This window comes from Dipodomys ordii, unplaced genomic scaffold (assembly GCF_000151885.1).
Source record: "Dipodomys ordii isolate 6190 unplaced genomic scaffold, Dord_2.0 Scaffold112, whole genome shotgun sequence".
Lineage (NCBI taxonomy): Eukaryota > Metazoa > Chordata > Mammalia > Rodentia > Heteromyidae > Dipodomys > Dipodomys ordii.
In genome coordinates this window covers 4,554,815-4,565,218 of record NW_012267328.1, presented here as the reverse complement: position 1 = coordinate 4,565,218, position 10,404 = coordinate 4,554,815, and positions in this window count along the sequence as shown.

Sequence of the window (10,404 nt, the reverse complement as noted above, 5' to 3'; positions counted from 1 at the left end):
AACCAAAGGAGGAGGCTGCAATGCTTGGTAAGAAATGTACGCATTATCCTGCCCATGTAATTGTAACCCCTCTGTACAGCATGTTCACAAATAAATTAAAATTAAAAAAAAAACAGCGTGAGCTAGACATAGCCATGGGACAATGGATAATAAAGAAAAAGAAAAGCGCTAATGTGTGGCTGCTGAAACAACCTATAAAAGAGTAAACTCAATGAGCTGGGCCAAGAGTAAACTAAATGAGCAATTGGGAGGCAGAGGCCGAGAGATCTCCAGTTCAAGACCAGCCCAGGCTACACTTCGAAATCAAGGGCAGTCCGGTGTTACAGCAAAACCCCATTCCCAAAAGGAATTGAGAAAGTGACATTTTATTTTATTTATTTTTATTTTTTATTGTGAAAATACTGTACAGAGGGGTTACAATTACATGGGCAAGATAATGAGTACATTTCTTATCAAGCATTGTAGCCTCCTCCTTTGTTTCCCCTTCCCATCCATTCCCATCCTCCCCCCCCCCCCCCCCAATCCTCCCCGCTTACCCCCCCCCCAAAGTTGTAAAATTCGTTTTTTTGACATAACGACTTGTACATCTCATTGTTGCAATGGGTCCACCTGTATCCCTATTTAAACTATTTGTTTTTCCCCTTCCTCTCCACAAATTATACCGACATGAAATACAGTGAAAGCAGGGGTTATACTGTGGGGGAGGGACATACAAAGCAACAAAGAAATAATCTTATAAATGTGTTAGAAACAATCTCATGAGAGAAAAAAAAACATTTGAATACATATCTTAGGGTTCATTTCCCTGACATCAACTTATCTGACCTTTTCGGCTTGACTCAGACATATACTAGTTATTGCAAATAAGGGAAACCATGGGACCTATGTTTCTTTGGGCCTGGCTTACTTCACTTAATATAATTTTGAGAAAGTGATATTTTAAAGTGAGTTGTTTTTATTTAAATAAAGTGTTCCTTTAAAACAACAACAACAACAAACCAGATTGTGAGGACTGGACTTCCCTAGAAAAGATTTTCCTGGAAAAATGGTCATCAATCATATTGACTGGCAAAATGTAATAATCTCCATGTTTTTATTTTGTAGACTTGTAAGAGAAAAAGGCAAAAATAATGGGTGAAGGGAATAAAAAGGTAGCACTGGAGGAATAGCTCCTTTCTTTTAATCCCTCTTGTGAGTCGTGGTTAAGTTGTGAGCTTGTTTGTAGCTTACCCATAGCGGGCACAGGATTCTACATAGGATGTATTTCCCTCAATATCTCTTAGGTTGACACCATATTTCTTTTGATTTGATAATTGAAGCAGATGCAAAATTAAACCAATGAAATTATTGTTGCACTGTAAACTCTCTTTTGTTATTAAAATGATTTTTCTTGGGCATTTTAAAACTGATTTTAATGTAAAGCACATGGATTGATAACAATAAAACACAAATTACAGGAAGAAGGAAGTGAGTGCAAATGACAGTTACCTCCCTTCAGAGATAATTGAATATTGGTAATGGTTTTATTTCAGACCAGTTGATTTCCTTTACAACTTAGGTACACGTTTGTATATATTTCTGCTACTACGATAGGTTGATATTGGGTAAAGTCCTCTTGTATACAAATTTTATGTACAATTCTATTTTCTTAAGTTGAACTAGAATTAATCCCTCTGAAGTTTAAACATTAGGTAGAGATGAACGGATGGAACTGAACATATTGATTAGAAGGAAGATGAATGATCTTCTAATAACCTCACCCTTTTTTTGTAATAGCATGGAATTCTCTGGCTAGGTCATAATTCTGATCTCCCAGCTTGATATTTATAGGACTTGAAAAGAATAAGCTACTTAACAGGTCTTCATGCATATAAGTACTTATTTTTTTTTAAAGTATATCAGGGTGATGTACAGAGGAGTTACAGTTACATGGTAGGGTAGTGATACATCTCTTGGCTAACTTGTTACCCCCTCCCTCATTTTTCTCCCCTTTCCCTTCCCCCCCAGAGCCCCCAAATTGTACAAATAATTTCCAACCTATTATTTTGTGAGTATTGCTGCAAAATGGTGAAACAAAGGACAAAGTGGGAATCTATGCAACAGCGATACTCAGAAGATAATATGTAAGTCACTCTTTAGTTGTGTAGAAACAGATTATTTGAGATTTTAGATGCTATAAATATTTGGTCAATAGATTCTTTTGTTACTGGGGGGTGGTGGAATATGAATCAGAATATCATGAGTGCTCTTCCTTTAAAAAGAGAACATGGGTTCAATAACAGACTCACAAATAGAAGAATAAGAGAAATATGTAGTTCTGCTTTTGCAGACATACTGGAGTGGAAAATAGAAAAGCCAGAATCAACAATAGCAACAACAGCAACAAAAATTCCCCCATCCATTTGGACTAAAATACATGTATATATAACACAACTTTCCAAGCATAAAAATGAAAACCCTAGCCAAGGGAATGAAAGAAATACCCTTTGAAAAACTACTGAAATAGGGCTGTTTGTGGAAATAGTTTCATTTCCCCTTTAGAAGATCTATTTGCTGCAATTCTGGGAATGAGAGGGATGATTCTGAATAAAGCAGAGAGCCATTTAAAGATGTTGTGCACAGTACCAGGATTTATGAAGACTACTTTGAATTAAAAACCGAATGTCACCTGGCAGTCCACTGAAATGTACACTTAGGTGGGCAGCACAGGGTTGGGCTGAGACTGAGTCCCAATTTTTACCTGAAAAACCACAAAACTTGCATCTTGGTATTCAGATTCATTTATTAATTGGCAAGCGTTGAAACCATACCTCTTACTTGGATATTAGTACAAGGGGAAAATTGTCCCATTCATTCATTCATTCATTCACTCAACAACTTTGCGTTCTAGAATCAGGGAGGGGTAGCATGCAGCAAGAAAACAATGATCTGTCCGATGGGTCAGGTTGGGAGGGATGCACTCGAATGGTGAAAGGAGTGATATCGATCAAGATGCATTGAATCGATCCATGGATTTGCTGAATGCTCACCCCACTTGTACAACTACTTAAACAGAGATAAAGAAAGGAATGGCGGTGGGCGGTAGGGAGTTAGGTTTGGGAGAAAGATCAGGGACTTCGTTTTGGATAGATTGAGGCCCCGTGGTCCATGGAGTATCCATACGGAGACAATGAGGGATTGAGTGTGTCAGACCAGAGGAATCATTCTGTGCACCATCAGCACCCAGGACCCTTTCAGGACCTACCTTCTAGGCCGTGTTATTTGTGGCTGGTATAACCAGGGGCTTTGCGTCTGGCTGGCGAGTGGCTGAACTTTTTCTTTCTTTCTTTCTTTCTTTCTTTCTTTCTTTCTTTCTTTCTTTCTTTCTTTCTTTCTTTCTTTCTTTCTTTCTTTTTAAAATCAATATTCTTTGGCTTTCCCTCGCTTCCCCCGCTGACTGTCGAAGTGCACAGGAAAGGGGACAAAGGTTTGATATGGATTTACCTGTCATGGAAGAGTAATGCCTTTCTGATCTACCTCTGCGAGGAAGATCTTTTCTTTCTTCCTTTCTTTCTTTTGGAAGATCTTTTCACGTCAAGTTTTTATTCCCTTTCCAATGAATCCCGCCCGGGGTGGACTATGATTTTTTTTTTTAAAGTTTATGATGACAATGATGCAATAATTTGTAATAGTGATACAGTGCCATTAGCTCTTTCCAAGAATTGCCTGGCCATTTGTGAAATGAAGGCCCTGGTACCCCGTGAGGCCGGCTTAGGCCTAGCTGCGTTCCTGCTCCAAGCTCCCCGACAGCCGGGGTTTGAACGATGAAGTGAGCGTCCATCAAACACCTGGCTAGCCAGGAACAAAGGGAATCATCATGCGAGTGATGATAACGACCTCATCTTCATTAATGAATATTATTGTGTTACTCCCCATACAAAAAGATTAGGACGTCAAATGAAAGAGGTGCTTTTCATTCCCGAGAGAGAGAGAGAGAGCCCCTGATACGAGCACTTGGTGAACAGATGCGTGAAGGAGGATGTAGGCCCAAACTGCCTCAAACAATCCTCATCATGAAAGTGGAGAATTGTCACCCAGAGGACTGTAAAGCAGGGTACAATCATCTGGCTGAGGGAGAGGAAAAACATTGGCCGGAATCACCAGTTCCAAAGACAGCCTCGTTTTGGTTGGTACTGTTAGAAGTCCAAGGCATAACACAAACAAAACAAAAAGCAACAAAAAAAAGTGTTTGCTCTTTCGTATTTTCAAACTTCACTTCTTGTCACGTGTGTGGACATTTTTAGAGGATAGGCACATATACGCTCCAGGGAATATAGGAATATATAAAGTAGACTAACCTCTCTGCTCTCAAGGAACTTTCTAGAAGAAGAAAATAATGATACCGAGCATTGAGGTGCTGGCTTACCATGTTCCAAGCCCCTTTGCATGATTAGTAGTTTGAACAAGTGGCTTACAACAGGCCTACCACGGAAGCCAAGACACAGAAAGAGCATGCTGTTTGTCTTACATAGTCGCTGGTGCCTGGTAAAGTTCTTCAGTCCAAGGAGATTAGGCTTAGTGTTTGTGCTTTCTATATGAACTATTAGAGATGAAGTGTAGAGTAGCTTTGAATAATTCACATGAGCTGTTTCCAGTGATAAGATTCAACATATTCACCTACAATGCATGCATCGACAATGATGTCATGGGTCCGACTATGAGGGGGAAAGAAAAAAAAAAACGCTTACATTATTTTTCTCCAAGTTTTTGCCTTGGGCAAGTAGAGCTTGGGTTATTCCATTCTTACATCTTCTCGTTCCTGTTCATCTATATTTAATGAGCACTGCTGGTTTTTGGAGATTAAGTCTTATTTCTTGGATACTTGGAGATGATAATTCAGGGCTGGCCTTAGGCAAAATTGTAAAGCAGGTTGAATCAGGCATCTTAGATGTTCCTCGTTTTTGAGTATTGTGCTATACTCCTTTTACTTGGTCATTTATACAACTTCTGCTGCTTTCAACAAGTAGGATGCATTAAAAATGATTTGAATTTAACTGTGTTTCCCTCAATCAATAATTTTGCTTTTTCCTCCCCCTTTCCTACCCCCTGGGTACTAGGGCTTGAACCCAGGACCTGGGCACTGTCCTATAACTTTTTCTGCTCAAGGTTGGTGCTCTACCACCTGAACCACAGCTCCGTTTTTTGCCTTTTTGGCAGTTAATCGGAGGTAGGAATCTCATACACTTTCCTGCCTAGGCTGGCTTGGAATTACATTCCTCAGAGCTCAGACTCTTGAGTAGCTGTGATTACAGGTGTTAACCACTGGTGCCTGACAATAATTTTTTTTTTAAACGTAGCTCCTGAGAGATTTTTACATTTCATGATGAAATTTCAGGCAAGCATTAGAGAACCTCTCGACACACTTTTGAGCGTTCAGCGTGTTGGAATGGACGGAGCCGGGACTTCCTGTGTAGAATTGGATGTTACCTCTAACCCAGTCATTTGTAGAGTGGGGAGTCCTGGAGAAAATATTTCCATGACTATAACCTCATGATCTTCCCCTAAGCTTGACTAAGCAATTTTGGATTGAAGTGGTATGACATTTCTGTGTCTTGCACTTGACAGGTGCGTGGTAAGGGCTCATCCTGGTGCATTAATATTCACTGAACCTCTGTGTGGACCCCTTGTCTATGTGGATTAGGTTCTGGGGAAGGAAGTGGTGGTACAATGCTAGTGAGTGCTAGTGCTTCTAACGGTGTTATGTGGGTGCCCTTTTCCATGGAAGAAGAGTAATAACTAGAATGCTTTCCTTTTTTTTTTTTTTTAAGGCATTTTAGCTAAGGATTGGTTCTTGCCTATCAACTTGTTTTTGTCATAAGCATCAAGAGATGCAACCGGCAGTGAATATCACCCTTTCCTGTGGGTTCCTCCCTGCTTTCTGCCCCAGCCCTTTGCCATATTCCTCTGTGGATCTCGGTGTGTCTGTGTGGCTCTACCTTCCTGAAATAGCAATGGCCAGAATGGAGCTCTTCAGGGAATAAAAGAGTGGTTGACTTCAAAAGCACTCTGCAGGGGGCTCCAAGAAGAGGAAGCTGTTTTGCTGATGACAAGGCTGGAAGGGCCTTGTCATAACCTTCACCAATGGTCTGCATGTGCAAGAGAAAAGTTACCATTGGGCGGTCAGAAAGGGTCACAGGTGTAGGCGATCATGTGGAAGACTTGGGTCGGGCTCACAGTTTCATACGAGAAATTCTGATTTTGTAATCCTCTGCATGGTGAAAACGCACAATGCTTCCTCTTTAGGATGCTCCTCACCGGTCCAGGGGGAAACCCACTGGTTTGTTTAGATGATTGACATTTAACGAGTGTCAGACTGCTGGTCTGATATTTGCTATTTTAATCTAAAAGCAGGGATTGTAAAAGAAAATTAATAACCCATGTTTTACTATAAGTGTGTGTGTGTGTGTGTGTGTGTGTTGGCCCTGGAGTTTGAATTGAGGGTCTGGGTGCTATGCTGTACCTGAGCTATTTTGCTCAAGGCTAGTATGCTACCACTTGAACCACAGCTCAATTTCCAGATTTTTTTTTCTTTTTGCTTATGTGGTGCTGAGGAATCAAACCCAGGGCCTCGTGCATGCAAGGCAAGCGCTCAACCACTGAGCCACCTTCCCAGCCCTCCAGATTTTTTTTTTTTTGGTGGTCAATTGTAGGTAGAGGTCTTGAAGACTTTTCTCCCCCAGATGGTTTTGAACCATGACTCTCAGATCTCGGCCTCTGGAATAGCAGGGATTACAGGCATGAGTTACCAGCCCCTGGCTCTCATTTCAATCTTAAATGTAAGGCTATTGGTCTGTCCTATCCGATATGAAAGGAGGATACAAGTTGGTAGTTTGCATGGAAAGTGGTACATGTCTGCTCGGTGTCTAGCATTTTATGCTGTATTGGTAGAGGAGAATCTCATTTGAAAATAAAATTAACATGAGCTCAAATATGTAATGTACTGTGTAGGGGAAGGAGTAATCTGTATGAGCTGTCATAGTCTGACAGGGTTTCCTTGTAAACTGGGAGCTTAGGGGAGATACCTGAGGATGGGGAGAATTGGAGATAAGGTAAAGATGAGGTTCCAACCATGACAACCAGCACATGGATTTTATTTTGATTTGAAATCATACATTGTCTTTAAGAAATTCTGTCTGGCCAGGTGCTGGTGATTCACACTTATAATCCTATCTTCTCAGGAGGCTGAGATCTGAGGGTAGGAAGCCAGCCCAGGCAGAAAAGTCCCTGTGAGACTCTTATCTCCAATGAACAACTCAAAAATTGGAAGTGGTGCTGTGGTTCAAACAGCAGAGCACTAGCCTTGAGCACAAAGAGGCTCAGAGACAGTGCCCAGACCCTGAGTTCAAGCCCCATGACCAACACCAAAGAAAGAAAGAAAGAAAGAAAGAGAGAGAGAGAGAGAGAAAGGAAGAAAGATTCTGTTTGTATAGACATGGTTATACAAATCTAAACATCTAAAATTTAACCATTCTCTCGCTAAGATCAACATTCAAATATAAACATCCCTGATTGTAGTTTGGAAGAAATGATGCACAAAACGTCCCTTTATTGCTCCAAACAGTACTAAGCTTATGTATTGCTGGAAGATGAATTATTTTCTTATTTCTATTAAAATCACTTGAATCGTAAAACATTCAAAGCCTGGTACCAGTGGCTCACACTTGTAATCTTAGCTGCTCAGCAGACTGCAATCTGAAGATCACAGTTTGAAACTAGCCCTGGCAGGAAAGTCTGAGAAACTCTTCTATCTAAGAAACCCACCAAAAAGCCATAAGTGGAGAAATGGCTCCAAGTGGTAGAGCATTATCCTTGAGCAAAACAAAGACAAAAACAACAATCAAACAACAACAGCAGCAAAAACCCGACCAAAAACAAAACAGAAGAACTAAAGGAGTTGTTCTTGGACTATTCCTTCAAGTTCTGCTTTACTTCTTAGCTATTTATCAATCCTCATATACTCTTTTGGGTTTATCCCTTTCATTGATGTAATAGCACTATGCGGTTTTCTTTGTTATGCTGCTATTAATGAATATGGCAATTGCTATTTGTTCATATAACCTCACATCATTATATTTATCTTTTAGCGGAAATTAGGCATCAGTTATGACTGCTATTTTTTTTTTGTTATGACTGCTATTTTTTTAAATCGATTGGTTAGTAGTACTCCGTAGAAATGTATTTATTTGCATTCACATGGGCAAAAAGCTCATGGGTGGGGTTTCCTACTGTTGATCAAATCAGTCTTCATAAGAAAATTCCCAAACCATGTTGAGTAGCCATGCATATTCTTTCATTAGTGACATCTGGTTGTTAGTTTATCTTGAAATTCTTGAAGATACAACAACATGGAATGACAAATTTGGTCCAACATTATATGCTTTGCACAATTTTTTGTATAATGTTATGATTTTAAGCCTGTCATGTAAAATCCCACAGGTGATACCTTTGGCAAAACAATTGTTTTCAAAATGAATTGTTTAGAGGTTGTCAGTCTACTAAATTTTGTGAATGTAAACTGTAATTGGAATTTTCATCTTTTTCCCCTGATGTTGAGAACAACTAAATTAAAATCAGATGTTCATCCCTTGCTATTTAAGTCCATAGTTTACCCATCTTGTCTTCTGAGAAAAAATAGGTATAATTAGATCTCCTGCATAATTTACTCAAGATTCTATAAAAAGCATTGTACAGATTAGTGAGAAGCTAGAGATGTTGGCAGAAAATACTCCCAGTTAGAAAGTGATTGATTAATTTGTCATAGCTGATAAAGTACCAGTGTCATATTTCCAGATTTTAGGACTAGAAAATAAATAACATATTCCAGGGTGTCTCGCATACACTAAAATCAGAGAGGCCCATTGCTTTTTGGAGAGAACTTGTTTCTTCCATTTCCTTTCTGTTCCTCAGACACAAAGCCTTGTTGAAAAGTCACTGGAAGTCTCTTAGGCTAAAGAAAAAAATGTCTTTAGTACGCTGGACTTCGCTGGGAGACGCTCAAAATGCGGAGCCCAGGTGTCAACAGCATTCACATTAGCACGTGTCTTTGATTCTTATGAATCTATTTTGGCTGCAAAATAATATCGAGTTGGAGTTTGAATCTGAATATTCTTAACAAGGCATTGCTCCACATAGTTACATGCTTTTAAACCCATCATATTTACACGTAAGGGAACTGCTTATTTTCATCTTCTCAATTGAGTAGTTTTTCTTTATTCATAGGAGTTTTGGAAATATTTGGAGATTAATCTTTCTGTTATTTGGTGTTTCTAATATCTTTTATATGGCAATGATTGATCTTATCATTCCCACGTATTATAGAAAAGAAATTCATGATTTTTGAGTCCACTATCTTTTTATTCAAGGAGTTGATTTCTATGCCTTGTTTGAAAACATCTCCTCTATTCAGGAAACGTAGAGATACTCTCTGACATTTTGCTCTGGTTTTTTGTTGACGTTTTGTCTTTAATGCTTCAATTTCTAAGTCTATGTGAAGAGTATTTACATATATGCGTGTGTAAATGTATGTAAATGGATTTTTTGTTAACACAGAACAAAATGTATCTATTTAAAGTTACAGCGTGGGGTTTGAGAAATGTGTACATCGTGTGTTAGCCCCATCAACAGCCCAACACAATTTCTTGTGTTTCTTTGTTGTCAGTGCCAGGCCACTTAATGGTTTTATAACTAGATTACTAAATTGAAACAAAAGAGCAGATTATGGTTATGTCTTAGAAAGAAGATTACAGGAGATATTAATTTATTTATTAGCACAGGTAAATGTTAACGAAATAAAGTAAATTATAACCGGTTAGCTTTGGGTATTAGGCTTTAGTTCTCTCTCCTCAATTCTGTTTCTGAAGGAACTCCTTCTACATTTTTTTTTCTAGGACCACTATTAAATCTCCTCTGTTTGACTAGTGTTGAATTGTAAAGTTGAAAGTGAATTATATGTATTTATGTCCAGCACCCATGGCTCACATCTGAAATCCTAGGAACTCAGGAGGGTAAGATCTGAAGGATTGTGATTTGAAGCCAGAAAAGTCTTGATACTCCATCCTGAATTAACCTGCAAAAACTCAGGCTGGAGGCATGGGTCAAGTGGAAGAATGCCAGTCCTGCTGGCAAACTGAGCAAGATCAAGGTTCTGCTTTTGTAGGTTATACATGCAAAAAAGTTTTTATATTATTGCGACTCTTTGAAACATTTCATATAAATACAATTATTTTAAAACCTATAAAGGCAAACACACTGAACATGTAATTATCCAGTTACGGTTACAATTCTACAGTTTACAGTTCAGAAAGTATGCATGAAGGCTGTCATATTCAGCCGAGAACCATGTTTAGTTTTGGTTAGAGTCAGGAT